The sequence below is a fragment of the Ambystoma mexicanum genome, chromosome 7p (genome assembly GCF_040938575.1).
Source record: "Ambystoma mexicanum isolate Mex_15411 chromosome 7p, UKY_AmexF1_1, whole genome shotgun sequence".
Taxonomy (NCBI): domain Eukaryota; kingdom Metazoa; phylum Chordata; class Amphibia; order Caudata; family Ambystomatidae; genus Ambystoma; species Ambystoma mexicanum.
This window is the reverse complement of record NC_090939.1, coordinates 839,064,579-839,081,401: the sequence shown is the minus strand read 5'-3', so window position 1 is coordinate 839,081,401 and position 16,823 is coordinate 839,064,579. Positions and strand designations below refer to the sequence as shown.

At 46.8% G+C, this 16,823-nt stretch overlaps 1 protein-coding gene across 1 annotated transcript in view; it reads right to left on the bottom strand.

The window, feature by feature from the left end:
* The window catches only part of TMTC4 (transmembrane O-mannosyltransferase targeting cadherins 4), a 1,375,572-nt gene that overhangs the window by 1,230,679 nt on the left and 128,070 nt on the right, over nt 1-16,823 (bottom strand). The gene's annotated exons all lie outside the window — the stretch shown is intronic.

The following is a 16,823-nucleotide window of genomic DNA, read 5'->3' as shown; positions in this document are numbered from 1 at the left end:
CCGATAAGATCTTAATTCGTGAAAGTAGACTAGATATAAGCAAATAATTTGAGAGAAAAAAAGAGTTATGTTAGAAATAAATGGGATAGTCTCCTAAACTCCTATGAAAGGGGTGATAGTAAAGCCTTCTGGAAACACATCTCTGGTGCTGAGGTCAACAGGAATTTAACCCTACAATGCTGCATTACAGCCAGTCAGTGGCATGGCCATTTCTCTGCCTTATATGAAGGGGTTACTCTTGCAGAAGGAGTTCAAAAGGGAGTTCCGAACAAACAAGAGCTGACAGGAGAGAGGTACCTCGAAATAGGGTCGGTGAGATTTGTATAGCTGTCAAAAAATTAAAAGGGGGGGGAAAGGCAAATGGTCTGGATGGGATCCCAATTGATTTATACAAATAAAAGAAATGTGGACTCTGGCCCTTTGGAAGTTGTTGAATGCAGTAATTGCCCAAAATGTTAACATGGCAGCCAGCTGTGATTGTACCAATCTTCAAAAAAAAAAGGAGACAGGGATCAGCCTACAAATTATCGTCTGATCTCCTTCGTGGACAGTGCGGGCAACATTTTTGCTAAGGTGATTTTGTGCCATTTGCAATCTTGGGCTAATGAAAATCGATAATTAGCGATCTCCAAGCAGGGATTAGTAGGGTGAAGCGCAGTACAAATCAAAGTTTTAATTTATACCTTCTGGTCCAGAAATACATCGCCCTAAAAAAGGTCCAATTATATGTGATATTTGTGGATCTTGGAACGGCTCTTGACGAGGTGCCCCAGGATCTTCTGTTGAAAGTCCTGGAAAAGAGAAAACTGCCTGCTAATCTGATATCAGTGATATAGTCAGTCTATTTGAATAACTCAGCGAAGGTCCAATTTGTGCTTGTGGTGGAAGCCACAAATCCTTTCAAAATAACAAAAGGAGTGAGGTATGGATGAGTGCTTGCCCCACTCCTGTTTTGTATTTATATCGAGGAGATAGTTGGTGCATTGCACTTATATTGCCAGGACCTGACCAAAATGGATAAAACAAAATATCTGGTATTGTTTTATGCAGACATATCGGTCCTTTTGTCAACCTTGCCCCAAGGACGCAGAGCCACGCTGGCAGTTTAACTGGATAAACGTGAAGCATTAAAACTGGAGTTTAATATTGGGAAAACAAAAACAATGGTTTTAGACACAAGTTCTCAAAGCGAAGTGACATTATCGTAAATGTTGCAGACCAATCTTTTCCGGTTCCGGAAGCACCCTAAAACCTCTCTCTTTGCTTCTGCTTGTTCTCCTCCTCTCCCCTGCTGACTTCCTGGCTGAAACCTAATGTGCACTGGTTACCTACCTCTGATCTCGGGCCCAGGTCCCCCTACCCCGCCAGTCACATCCCTGCACCACCTTCCTGGCAACTCCCCGCACTTGGGGACTGGTATCCATACAGTCCCACTACCTGCACTTGACCCCTGCTGTCTGCACTTACCCTTGCACTTGCCACCTGCTGGTCGTACATTTACTTATTGTTATTTATGATCCCATGTACTGCACTGTCCCCTACCCCTTCCTCCCGCACTCTTCCCCCATCCGCCTTCCCATGCACTTGCGCCATCTGAATGTCACCTGGCCTAGTAGGATCGGTGTCTGCCTTGCCTCTGTTCCCCTCCCTTGCCTCGTCGCGCCTTGGAACACTTGTGTATAAGCACCTTATAAATGTCATGTCATGCCATAATCGTGGCCTTTTATGATTACCTGGAGACTAGGTTTCACAGGACTGGGCATTCTTACTAGACAAGGCATGTTCTGGATTGAAAAGAACAGTGGTGGGATCGGGTCTTTTTTCAACAAACACCGGAGGGGCACAATTTACCCTGCTATCGAGCTTTATCAGACGCAAGCAGTAACTTCTGCACATTTGAATGCAGAGTTATGAGGCTATGTTAATGTTACCAGTCTTGTGAGAGTGGAATATAACTTTTTTTTAAATGTATGATACTGCAATGTTCCCCCAACACACAGGTGCATTTAGAAACCGATGTGTGTCTGACTAGCGATGTGATTCCTATTCGACCTGTAGTGTACTGGATTAGACTCTGGTGTACAGTGTGGGATGTATTGACCAACTCTGCTATACTATGCGACCTCACTCTGATATCTATGGTGCGAGAAACAGCAAAATGGCAGCAAAAGTCTTGTGCGCGCCAAAACCTCCAAAACTGCGTTTTTTCAACACTGTGAATTTACAAGGTCCTGAAATGTTAAAAGCAAAACTTTTTTCTCAGCAAAACTGGATTGCCTGTGAATGACAATCCGGCCACATCTGCGGTTTACCCTGCACTCACCGCCCGAAAACCAACTAGGCTACTGCTCACCCCACGCTGCATGCCCTGTCCGAGTCCCGGCTGGAATTGGGCCCTGGGAGACCTGCTACATCCCATCCAAGTTGGCGGCCCACTCGCGCGGGCGGTCCCCAGCTCGACCAGTGGCCTGGCGGCGGACCATTCCAGCAGGAGCCTGCACCCCTCTTCATCGCGGGGCTTCATTGTGCCTGTCTGCCCCACCTGCTCTCAACGCATGGCTGCCTGGTCCCTGTGAGTGGCGGGGACGTGTCTTCCCCCTCCCCTGAGTGCCGCGGCGCCTCCTCAATCTGGCCGCGCAGCGCCGGGGGCCTGGGCTCCATCTACCCGACGCCTGAGGATGCCCCTCCTCTCCGAGCTGCGGCGCTTCCGCCTGGCCTGTGTCGCATGTGGAGCGCCCTGCGACCTCTCCCAACAATCCCGCTGAACACAGCGGGCCGGGGCTGCACTGGGGCCTCGGGTGGGCGACGCGCATGCCCCCCGGAGTCCGACATACCCCGCGAGCTGTGGTCAGAGCTCGCAGGGGACAGGTGAGGAGCCGGTGGGAGGGGGGGGTGAGGCTGATTTCTCCCACACAACACCCAAGTGGGTGCCTCCCCACCACGGGTGCCCCCCGCCTGCTTAGCCTGAGCGGTGTCCCTCACCACGTCTGACACCTGGGTCCAACAAAAACTTCAGCCTGATTCTGCTTGCCGGGCGGTAGCCCCCCACTAAGACTTTCCCATTCCTCTTCAAGACTGCCGGATCTCCTGTGACACCTTGGCCACTGCCCATTCACCCGGTGGGCACCGCACTGCTCCCCTGCCTACGGCCTGGCTGCATCCTACCTCAGGTTCCCCTGACTAATGGAGTTGACAACAGCAGAGGGGCAGTGGATATCATTTACGCTCCAATTCGCCCGCCAAGGGGCTCGCAGCAACATCACTTCTCCAACGTTACAGTGCTGAGCCTCACTTTCACGGCCGCTCCTGCCATTGCTTTGGTCGCTTCATAGCGCGGCCCCTCATTGCTCTAACATCCTCAATGCGGAGGGCTACATGGTAAACTGACCCCACTGCACCCCCGGAGCAACTGTCCTCATTTAATCCCCATTGAGACTCCACCATCAAATGACTTTGAATGCATCTGTTGGGCTGCCGCCTACTCCTTGTTTCCACATTGGGCACTAAATTTGGTACTACACACTAGGGATGTAACGGTATTACGGTATACCGTTAAAGATACCGTGAACCACTTAATTGAACAATAATAACCGTCACATTGTTTATACCGGTATACCGTTCATACCGTTAAGTGGGCTTTTCAATCTGATTTGGAAAGGCTGCAGTAAGCAAGTGCTGCACAGTCTTGGTCTTGCACTGTTGGATGTGCCGTCTGCTAAGTAGTTTCAGTTTGAGCAGTTTTTAATGCCATTCCATAACCCAAACGTGCCTGACACAAAAGCAATATGTTAGCAATAGGAAGAATAAATACAGTGCCAAGAAGGAATAGGGTTTTTTTTTATGTACATTTTTTTTAAAGCGCTCATACAGCCTGCGGGCATCGAGGCGCTGTTATAGAAATTGGTTTTGTTTATTTAGTTGCGTAATTGTTTTTGTCTTCGTTGTGTATTTATAACGCACTTAAGCACCCAGAGGTTTCTAAGCGCGGACCCAGGGATCAAACCTGTGTTGCTTCGTGTCGTCTTGCTTCCAAGGCACGCACGTTGCCGCTGAGCTATCCTCCCTGGACTTTGGGTTGGTGGCTTTGGGGTTTATATATTTATAATGGATAATGTTTTCTAAACATATGACAATGGGGGATTTGCCTGGTTCTTTCATTGAATTTACATATAATAAGTCACACTGCGAAATGTAATCATCTCTGTGGGTATTCCCTGCTGCCATACCAAAGGGTAACATGTCTGTGATTACTGAACACCTTTTGGCCCGGAAGTAAACTAAAGGCTGTAACATAAAGAGAGAGTGTGTGTGTGTGCGCGTGTGTGTGTGTGTGTATGCGCACAAGCGTATACTACCATCAGACTCCATTGATCTGTGGCATGCAGATTATTAAGATGGCAACATGTTCATCTTCACCAGTAGCCAGTGGGGGGAGCTAAAAGCCTAAAGGCCCATTTAAGAAAAGCTATTCAGTTTGCTTTGCCAGTTGCAGCAGCCCCCCCCCCTTTCCACACGTGTTTGTGTTTGGTGGAAGCAAGGGGTGGCATTTCAGTGGAAAGTACGTTGAAAAGCCCAATTCTGGCCCTGGGTGCCTGGTTTTGTTTGTGATGATAAACCTAACAATTTATGACCTTTTAGAAAATATTTGTTAAGATTAGTTAACTCCACCTGCTATACCGCGATAACCATGATATACCGTCATTTGGCAAGAAGGTTATTGTACCGTCATAAAACTAATACCGTGACACCCCTACTACACACCTGCGCTCTGTACGGCCCTGGGCCCGAGCCTCCTGGGCTCCCCCAACCACACTCACAATGTCTAACAGATCCAGAGGGACCAAGAAGGTTGGTGCCATGGACAAATATGCAAAACCCACCCCTCGAGCGGACTCTGAACCTGCGTCATCAGCCCAGGAGGACCCTGAACCAGAGCCTCCCTCCAATGCATTTACCCCCGACCTTACTGCAATGATGGAATCTATGGCCAAAAACTTTGCTTCTTTCCAAGAAAAAATGGACGATATCAATGCCAATGTTGCATCTCTTAAATCACGGGTTTATCAGGCGGGGACCAAAATCACCGAGGCCGAAAATTGTATTGGGGCAAATGAAGGGGCGCATGGAACTGGCTGTCGAGACCCTACTTAAAGACCTACTGGGCGATCCCGTTCTGTCCCCATACTTCACGGTTGAGCAAGCTCACTGGGCCCTATCACCGCGCCCCAAGCCGGGAGACTTCCCCAGGCCTATCATCGCCAGAATCCTCAATTACAGAGATGGGGATCTCATCCTCTGCCTGTCTTGCGAGAAAGGTGACCTCCGCCTTGACTCACATACCATCCCTATATTCTCCGACTTCTCTGTTGGGGTACAACAGGAGAGGCGTCAGTTCTTAGGAGTCAAGAAATTACTACGAGGACGCAATATCCCCTATGCAATCCTTTTCCCGGCCCGGCTCAAGATCACCTTCAGGGAAAAACTGTACTTTTTCACTGTCCCGGAGGAAGCCATGAAATTCATCGAGTCCCAGATACCACTCCATAATGTGAACGAAGACCCTGCGGTCAATGACTGAGCCCCATCATGCAGCCTAGTCATTGTTTATTCTCCAATGTGCTGATGGTAACAACATTCCATTGACTCAATCACGCATACACGTTTGTTATTCAAAACAATCACACCTGGCAAGCGCCCCTCCTGAGGCTATCTGCGGTCTCTCATCAGTCCCTGCCAGTTTGCTCTCATTCACCCACATCTGATCTTGTGTTTATCCAACTGCTCCCTTACCCCTGGGCACTTGCCATCCATGATGTGGGCGTTCTGCTTTCTAACCAAACCGGCTGGTGTGGGATAATGTGATTGATATGCGTTCTATTGTTTCATGTACCGCTTTATAGTCTATGTTATCCGCGTTTGCTCAAGGTCCACCACACGGCAACAGCGCACCCCACTGCGATTGCAATGTTAATTTTTGTTAAACTTTTGTTGGGTGTTGGCCCCGGTTGGGCCACTAGCGAGCTGGACCCACGTTGGGACTCCATCGTTGACCCCTGTTTCATGGGGTATTTTGGTTCTGTAGGGAGGGGAGAGGTTGGTTACACTACCTACAAGGAAGGGGTGGTGCGGGTGGGGGGGGGTGGGCATGGGTTGCGAATTGTTATTGGAAAAGGCAGAGGCAGATTGGCAGACCACATAACATCGGGGCACACGCATAGAAGCGGTACCCGCTGCAAACATGTTACACGGCGACAGTGCTGGGATGTACCCTAGACCCTTAGAATGCCTACTACAGTAATGTCCTGGAACATTTGGGGCCTGAATAACTATACTAAGGCCAGTAGAATCATTGCCTACGCTAACAGACATGGATGCAAGATTTTGTTCTTGCAGGAGACCCACTCTATGGGCCCTCTTACGAAGTGTATGGTACCATCTTGGGGCCCCAACAGATATTTCACTTCATACTCCACGCGGGCCAGGGAGGTCCTTACTATGATTCACAAGTCGCTCAAGTTTATACTTCACAGGAGCTACATTGACCCGGAGGGCAGATATATCATATTTCACTGCACAATAGCCAATAGGGAATATCTCCTGGTGAACACTTACGGTCCCAATGTAGAGTCGCCTGACTTTATAGATCTGGTGGCATCCATACTACTGGGCTATGTGGGGGTACAGATTATCTGGGGAGGGGATATGAATTTCAAATTAGACACTGCTTTGGACAGAACTGGCACAGCTCCTAGACTGTCTGGCGCGTCACGTAGACTGCTAGCTCATAGCACAACGCTCGACATTCGAGATGTATGGAGGACATTGCACCCACACGCACAAGAATATACCTACTACTCCTCAGTTCACAATAGTTCTTCCAGAATAGACATGTTTCTACTGTCAAGTGGAATGCTGGGTAGAGTGGTGGACATACCTATACTTGCTCGCACCCTGTCGGACCACACCCCAGTCCTCCTATCTCTGGACCTGGGAGCCCCTACACCTACCATCAGCATGTGGCGATTTAAGTCGGTCGCCCTGCAGGATATCGTATTCAAAGCAGACATTCTTGCTGACATCCAGTCCTACTTCGAACACAACACACCCCAATCCACCACCATAGGAGTCCGATGGGACGCCTTCAAGGCCTTTATCAGGGGCATGGCCATTTCCAAGGAGGCGGGAGTCCTCAAAACCATAAGAGCGGCCCTTTGTCCGCTCCGAAGCCAGACTACGTGAACTAGAGCGGGCGTACCCGACATCAGTTGACCCCGCTGTCCGCTCTCAGATTAGTGAAGAACTGCAATTATTGAATGAGCATGCTACGAGGGAAGTCCAATACTTTAGCCATCCTCAGGCCGCCCGGAGATATGGGGAGGGTGATAGACCCGGCAAAACACTGGCCGCTTTGACTAGGGGAGAATGGGGCCAAACTCAGTTTACTTGTGTCAAGAACAGTCAGGGTGCAATACAATGGTCTTGATCCCAAATGAGAGACCTCCTTGAGCCAATCCCCACGACCAGTGTCTTCCCCGCAACCAGAGACCAACTGGACTCTCCAATCCTACTAGATGAAATTGTCAAGGCTATATCCAGTCTCCCTAAAGGCAAGGCGCTGGGCCCCGACGGGTTTACGGCAAAATTCTATCAAGAACACGTTGCTGTATTGGCCCCTAAACTACTTGAGGTATGGGACGAGGCACTCCAGCTAAAGACTCTTCCCCCCTACATTACGCGAGGCCGTTATCACGGTATTACTCAAACCCGGCAAACACAGCGATGAATGTGGGTCATATAGACCCCTCTCGCTGATGAACCTAGACACCAAAATTTTCACTAAAGTAATTGCCAACCGCTTGCTCCCAGTCATGACATATATGGTCCATGATGATCAATCAGGCTTTGTACCTTGGAGATCCACGTCCCACAATATCAGAAGACTGCTTAATGTCATGTCGCGAATTGATCAAGGCACCAATGCAGTTGCGGTCACACTTGATGCCCAGAAGGCGTTCGATATGGTGTCCTGGAAATATATGTGGTTGGTACTTGAAACTATGGGCATTGGACCTAACATGATTGAATATATTAAATTGCTATACACTTCTCCAGTAGCCAGGGTTCGCGTCAACTCTCAGACGTCTGGCCTGATCCCACTCTTCAGAGGCAGCCGTCAGGACTGCCCATTCTCCCCGATCCTTTTCGCCTTAGCGATGGAACCAATGGCGGACCACATCAGGGAACGCCACTCACGCAAAGGGATACGGCTGAAAGATGCTCCTGAAATCATTTCACTCTATGCCGATGACGTATTATTGTTCATAAGAGACCCCGCTACTCACCTTGATCCAATACTACGCGACATTAACCACATAGGCACACACTCTGGATTCACCATAAATTACACTAAATCTGAGCTCTTTCCCCTCACCAGGTCCACTCCACAACCCATCACTGAATACCTGCTTCGATGGTCGCCTGAGGGGGTTAAGTACTTGGGGGTCCAGGTATCCCTGACCAAAGAAACACTGCTAGCAGACAACTACCTAGCCGCGGCACAACAAGCTGAAGCCAAATTGACATGATGGCGCTCCCTCCCATTATCACTTGCCGGGAGACTCTCACTTATCAAGATGATACTACTCCCCAATCTACTGTACGTATTTTGTAATGTGCCCATTTGGCCGGGAAAGAAATACTGCACAAGGCGTGTGCACAGTTCTTATGGCACTCTGGCACGGTGCGCAAAAAATGGTCTGACATGACACCCCCATACGAAAGAGGGGGGGTTCACTGCCCCAGACATGATGCGATATTGGATCGCGGCACAGGCACAATTCACCTCCTATTGGTACCCTGGGCGCCCTCCTCGCCCCCATGTTAAGTTGGAAACTCTGGCGTCTGCGAGCGTCAATGTAATGTCACTAATACTGCAACGGCAATACGAGCCGGATTCTCCCGTGGACCCGGTCCAAACCACTGTACATGCTTGGGGTCAGATATTTAAGTCTTGTGCTGAACACCATCCATACTATAAGTGGCTCCCCGCCTGGCGATTTCACGTGCTGGAACCCACACATGACACGGCTCTGGCGCATCATTGGGAAACCCTGGGGTACCTCACTCGACAGATTTTTACCCAGATGGGCAGTTCATAACGCCACAGACATGGAGACCAGGCCATTCAGGTTCAGCTCTGGAACTCCTGCAATATTATAGACTTTGTGCCGCCTTCTGAACCGCCTGACCTGGCTTTCCCAATGAACCCCCGGATTCCCTCGGGATTGCCTATATTGCTAACTCAGGCGGCGCCCGTGGGGTGGTCTCCTCACTATACAAGATTTTGCTACTGGGTGTCCCGTCCCAACCCTCTAGGGCCCGGGATGACTGGGCGACTGACCTGGAGCTGGAGCTCTCAGACCACCTCTGAGGGAAGATGTGTTCACACACCAGCAGAGTCTCCCTCAACTTTCGCTACCGCACCATACAATACAAATTACTAAACAGGCTGTGCTATACCCCATACGGGATCTCCAGGTTCGCTCGAACCAACCCACAACTCTGTCCTCGCTGTGGTGAAGAAGACGCTCATCATTTACACATGTTCTGGGTGTGCCCAAAGCTTGCTGAATTCTGGGGCAAGATCCTGGAGACACTGTCTAAGATCTGTGACACTGCTATCGACTCAGACCTTTGATCCCAAAGGTTTAAATCTAAGAATGCAATTTATCTATGTCATCTGATGCACCAAGTTTGTTTTATGCTGGATTTCCAGTCAAGAAATTAAGAATTAACTTAGGCTGGCTGGCCCTGCAAGAGGTTGACAAACAGGTTTCCACCTAAGGGGAGGGCATTCCTCTAAGCAAATGCTCACCGACGCATGATAATTGTGGGGTAGGCCAGATTTTTGTCTGCTACCAAGGACTGAACAATGGCAAATTCTCCAGGCTAGGAATTGGACGTGTGAAAAGGTCGTAAACAAGGCTTGCAGAAGGAAATCCCAAAGGTGGGGGCTGCTCCTTGCCTCCAGAGACAGACAAAAGGCTGCCCATTTGCTGCTAACAATATGTAATGAACAATTTTTAGAGACTTATAACTCGCTATCAGAAGTGGTGAAAAATATAAAAAGGGCAGATTTGTTAATCTAATTTTTGGCCCTACATTTCAAAACGTGGTGGGACTTTGTAGCATATTCTGAACAGGAATGGCAACATATGTGGTTTTATGGGAACTGCATTTATGCTAGAATTGTAAAACTTTGCACACACATTTCTATGGTAAACGCGCATATTTGTGGAAATTTGGAGAAAGTTTGGAAAATATTTTCAGGGCAAAATGGACAAAATACTGCAAAAAGGCAAAACAAGGTCTCACAGCTGTGGGATTTTGATGAACAGATACTCCATAAAATATGTAATCCTTGTATGTGATTTTCATAGAGGTTACAAATGTATAAATATGTATTTAGGACAAAATTAGATTTTGATACTAGTGGCTAGGGGAGGTTTCTAAGTATTGTAAAAATCAAACCAGAAACTTGCATCATCTGTCTTTTATCCAATCACTCGGACGCAAGGCAGAGATGAGGCTCTGATCCAATCCCAGTTCATAGGGGCAAGTTTAGTTAAGCCGGCCCATACACCCATTTTTGTGATGTCATTTTGACATGATAAATAGAGATAGCTGACAACACATGGACGCTCTCTCTTCTGATTCCAGCGAAGAACTCTGATCCAGCATTCAACATCCAGCCTTTAACATCCTTCCAGATGGGAATCACCAGGCCAAGCAGTAGCTGAACCATTTTCAGCTAGGCCTCAATCCTCAATTAATCCCCAACTAATCCTTACAACCCAGTGGAGCATTGTGGTGTAGGGAAGCATCCGGAAACTATCTGGCTTGCTACCATAATGCTTGCCTGATGAACTCGCCATCCCGCTGATCTGAATTATCCAAAAACAAGAAGGGCAGATCCCGTGCAGTTCCAGTGACCAGCCTAGCTGATCCTGTCCCGCCCCTGATGTACTGTCTTTCCCTGATAGACCCGATCCGTTGACCAGAATCATGATGGGCCAAAAATCTTAAATCCCAGTGGATTGTGAGCATTAACAGGATGCTAGAGAACTATTGTATGCTTTGCCTTATCTTGTCCCACCCTACATCTCTGAACTATCCTTAATTTCATAACCAGTAACAGTGTCAAAATCTTAGTGCTATCTTATTCTGTCTATTTGCTAAAGCGTCATTTTCATAGTCATTTTTATTTGTCTAACTCTCATCCAAAAATCCCACTTCGAGTGTTTGGACTGGTCCCGCCGGGGAAGGCGCTGGGGATCTGTTACTGAAGTCATGAATGAGTGTCAGAGCTTACTTCGACCCAACCTGGTTGTCTAGTCTGCATGCTCTTGTCTTGAGTAAAAGCATTACCCATTTTTTCTGATTTTAAACTAAAGTTCTTGTCCAAATTCGTATCTTTATTTCCGAAAAACACCTCTCACTAAAACTTCCATAACTCCCTCAGTTGTGAAGATAGAAACAAAATTGCGAAACAGTGTATTTGATCCGTTTTAATCAAAAATAGCATAAGTACAAGTTTGCCACAAATTTATATTTTGCAAATGTTTTACACGTGTGAATTGCCTTTAAATTATTTCCCACTTTGCCTTTGAGATTACAATGGTTTTCTTTTGATTAAAATCACTGATTTTGATTGGTTGCATCTGTTCAAAGTGGTTTACGCTCACCTGGCTCCCCATAGGGGCGTCGGTCGGATCCGGACGGCTGCGGTCTCCACCAACGTGATGCGTAGTGCAGAGATGACTGACTGGAATGGCCCTCCTAATCTTGTCTGCGTGACCCGTAGAAGTATTCTCCTGCAAGTGGAGAGATGGATTTAGCCACCCGTGTATTCAAGTGATGGCAACCCCCACAGTCCTCCCAACTAATCACCTCAGAAGTGCCCCCTCAGCAATCTCACCTTATATTCTTGAAAGATGAGCTCTCCATCCTGCATAGATTGCAGGGGCGCGTTGATGCCAGTTACTTCAGTGGTTTGAAGGCGTGGGAGAGTTCGAGAGTATGGACTCTGAGGTTCCTGGCAAGGTCCAGTAAGTATCAAGTTCATAGAGTTCAATACGTCTGATGTTTTACTCTTGTCCCCCCTTCCTTCCTTGTCTTGCAGCTGAGATCGTGAGAAGATGCTCTCGTAGCAGCTGGTGGAGCTCAGGTAAGAGTCTGTATTACCCGACGCGGTCTTGTAAATGTTGCACATGTTGTTTTTCTCTCTCTTTGCAGGTGCGGCACATGAAGATGTGGAGAGTTATAGAATAATGCCTCCGGTGGTAAATCAGGTAAGTCTATGGTGATAAGAGTTATATTTGTTGGTTTTCTCGGCTCACCTTGTTGTTTTCTTTTGTCCCTCAGGTGCCGGAGTTCGTCGAAGAAATGATGGAGGCTGAGCCGAATCGAAAGATGCTGCGACGACTGGCGAGTATGGCACGGCGCTGCAGCTGGAGATGCGACGCGCACAGAAATTATGTTCTTTCCAGGTCCGGAGGCGAGATGGATCCGGAATCAGGTGAGGAATTCGAAAATAGTTTGTTTTCTAACCTTGTCCTTTTCTTTCCTCTTTGTTTTAGGAGCTCCAGATTGAAGGCGGGCGTGGCAGAAGACTGGATGCAGACTGCAGGCACGGTGAGTGTTATGCTGCTGGATGCAGAATAACGCGAAGCGTGTGCTGTTCGGGTGTGGTTTAAATAGCCTCCAATGTAGTTCCAGGTAAGAAGTTCCCTAGAACCACGCCCGAGTAAAAAAATAGTCCCTGTAATAAAATAGTCCCATCCAGGCCTCACGTTGGCTTGGACTCACTAGCAGCATGGTCTGCATCAGGTAAGTAAAGTCTATGAGCCTGGCGCCTATGGCGCCAGGACTAATTTCTATGATGAGCCTGGCGCCTAATGCGCTTGGACTGAACCCAAACAGCCCCCAGCCGGTGCTGTTGGTGTTTTCATAAGTGTCTGGATGCCTGCTCCCGGAGCTGATGGGCTTGGATCTGATGCCCGGGGGTAGGCATCACGACAAGTGGCTCCCATAGAAATGTATAATAATTTAAGCATTTTGGACACATTTAGTATTTTTGCTTAGCCAGTTTCAAAGCCATCCTGACAGTTGAAAAGTCAAATCTGTTTTTTCTCTTGTGTTTAAGGGGGGAAAGTGGGAGTGATATTCAGTTTGATCTGTATTATTCCAGAGTACCTGCTCTCTCCTCACATCTATTAAGTTGCCTATTGGTGGGTTGAGCGCTGTTGCAGGGGGAACCTCTAACCACAGTGCTATCTGTTCCAAACCAACCCAAAAGTATTCTTTTCTTTGATGCATTAAAGATATTATTCATTGTTCTTGTCACCCATTGGTGATTGTTGTGACCTATTAAAAATATATTGTGATTTTAAATTCTAAATCAATAAATAAATATTTACCATTCCAAACTAGCCTGATTCCTGGTTCAGTGTGACTGAGGGGGTGAGGGGAGGTATTTTGAGAAGGGTGTGATATGAGTGGTATATCATTAAAAATATTGAACTTATAGACAAAAATAAATAAGGTTTTCATTTGCGCACTACATTGCTAGGCAAGACCTGGGTGTGTGCCCGATTGAAATCCCTTTACAACAGAGGGTCTTGATAGCTATCGTGAAGCCCTGACTCACTTACCGGGTTTAGAGGGGGATGGGGAGTTTACCCTGGGCCACAAATTGTTTGACTATTTACATTTAACGAAACTGCATTTTGGCATAACCCTGAAAGTATTATTAAAGCCTCCGTTGGTAGAATTAAAGTGGCTGCTATTATCAGGGCGAGGAAGGGTATGGAGGACTCAGCTAATAAACTTAAATCTAGAGCAGGGTATCTGTTGGTAAAACCAGATTATGGTTATGAAATATATCTATTATATTAAACCCCCATATGCTCGTGCTTTATTTGTATGCTTCAGGATGGGCATACTTAGGACAGCTTCCTTGCCCCTTGAGTCACACAGAAGAAGAAACAATTGCCCAGGTTTCGTCTGTTTGTGCTGAATCAGGGTTTGAAAATTGAAGGGCGCTCGGAGCTATTTAGCTCCTGCTTGTTACCTAGTAGAGGCTGGTTAGCTTGATACCAATATCTACCAGGAGCTAGTTTGTTCCCCAGGCCAACTGATGCCAAACAAACACCTACGTGAATTGCCTCTGTGCATTTAGGGTAACCTATAAACATACATTAGGGCACATCTACACAACATTTAAAGCATAAGGGGTCATAAATAATGGATGAAATGATAGGATTGCATCTTATGTGGAGATTTGTGAAACCCTATGTAGTAACTCCTCTTTCCCCAATGGAAGGAGGAGCTCCTGGTCACCGTTTAATGCTTGATACCCAGGAGCTACTTTTTGCACCGGCATAGCCACACACAATTTCAATCCCTGTCTGAATTGAGGGTGCTAAAATCATATCATTTGAAACCTCTGCTTATGGTTGCAGGCAACTACTCTAGGGCAGATGCACTGAGATATTGAGGAGAATGTAATGATTGACTGTGCTAACAGTGGCTCATTTTATTCATCGTGCCTGGCTTTGTAGATCAAAAACGCGAATGATTGATGTCTAAGAAATAGTTCTATATATTGTAATTGGGAGGCTGCGAGATAACTATCTCCCTCCCCCCCTAAGCATAATTCATAGTATGGGTTTTGGGGCCTTAGTGTGAAGTGTATTGGAGATAATACTCTGCACATAAAACCAAACATTTTACTTTTTAGTTCAATTAAGAGGTGATTTTTCTATTTAATTATCTGAGCAATGACTAGTATGCTGCTAATAACTTCTCTCTTTCTTTTCTTATCAAATTTGTATTAAGACTAAATGGACGTGCGGTATGTTAATTTTACTGTGATATCTTGCTTTAACAATTTGTATACATGATTTTAACTGATTTATAAATGTTATGGATTGTGCCAAATAAAGTATTGATTGGGAATATATTCTGTGCCCTTAAACTTCTTAAATTTATTTTAACTTCCAAGATTACATAAGAAGCCTAAATCATAAAAGAGGCTACTGGACTGTGCAATATATAGTCACCCTGTAGACTAAGGTCACAGCCCAAAGAGCTAGCATTAGTAGCATTTCTGATTTGAAAATCTGTGGCTAAAAGGAAGGTTGAAGCAAAACGTAGAGAATAACTAGTGGGTCAGCAGATTATGAAAAGGATATGTGGACCTCATACTAATGCAAAAACAAGTACAAATAGCCGATCGTCAAGCTTCGTGTTTTTCAGGTGAATTTAGGGTTATCCCAGTAAGAAAGGCATGTCTCAATGCATACATGGCCTATTGTAGCAATAAACTGCTATTACATGCAGTCCTATTCATATGGCATGTCCAGTAATCCAAAATGATAGTCATTGTGGTCTTGCCATTGAGTGGGCTACATTAGAATGTCTTTAGCTACTAATTCTGGCCTTTTAGTAACCTCCTTTGGGTCACGTTGGGAGGTGTAACGTGTTTGCTACAAAACATACTAGTCTAATTTTAATATGCATTCGCATTTTAATCATTAAATCTTGAGTTTCATATCAGTTTACCCACAGACTGGGATAATTCCCCCACCCACTGTACCAATGGAGAATGTCTTACCGGACACCGAAATGTCAAAACAGCGGATCTAGAGTGGAGACGGAGTTGAGAGAGCGAGAGCAGATAAGGCTGCCTAAGACAGCTGAGAGAGGAGAAAAGGCCCTGAAACAGGAGTGGAAGGAATGGCGGCGAAAGTCAGCCAACCAGAAGAAATAGGTGCACCCCTGTATGGTGCTCCAGGGAATCCCGCACTGCAGAACACCAAAGGGAAGACGGCTGTGGAAGTCTTCAGTCTAAAAGGGGAGCTGTACCTGGGGGCCTCCTGAAAGACACAGCCGCAGAAGAAAGGGGGAAGCACCAGAACAGTAGGGGAAATGGCAGTGGCATGAGGAGTGAGGTGTGGGTGCCCTGGGATGCTCATGAAGGGACCTGCAAAGCAAGCCATTGGTGGAACGACAGTTTGAGGGGTTTACATGACTGCAAACACCAGGAAGTGCCACACAGTTGTTCAGAGTCTCAATGGCAGAAGGTACGGGAGCGCGTGAGGTGCGGGGACCCACGATTAAGAATGTTCCTGGCTCTTCACAGAAAACGAATGCGAGTGCGCGGACCACAGTGTGGGATTGTGTACTTCCCGTAAGACCACATTATTAACAAAGAGTGCCTGCTGGCCTCTCATTGGGGCGCCGATGGGTAACTGGAAATAGAAGCTGGCCCCAGAGAGGAATGCACAGACCTTGCAAATGGGTACAACGGGGGCAAAATCCCGGTCTGGCTGTCAGGAGGTGACAGAGGTGGTTGTACCTTTAGTGTCTTGGTACAGAGTGAACAGCACTATGCACCATGGCTAAATGCCATGGTCTAAATCTCCCATAAAACCTCCTTTCTGGACAAGCATATGCAGGAATTCAGAAGCAGTGGACACATTGGAAAATACGATCAGCGAACAAAGATGCAAACTATCAGAAATATCAAACAAAATTGAAGCATTGGAATCAATGTGTGAGATTTTACAAGCAAAGCAGAAGAACCTAGAAAATAAAACCCACCAGAACAACAAACAGTGTCAAAACAATGAGAAAACAGTTCAATGATGCAGAATTAGAATCATTTGTAAGGGCTCTGTTCTGTGAAATACTTGGTCTATCAAGTGATGAGGAGATAGTCCTCGATGGCACACACTGCCTTTTCCTCTTTCCAGAAAGAA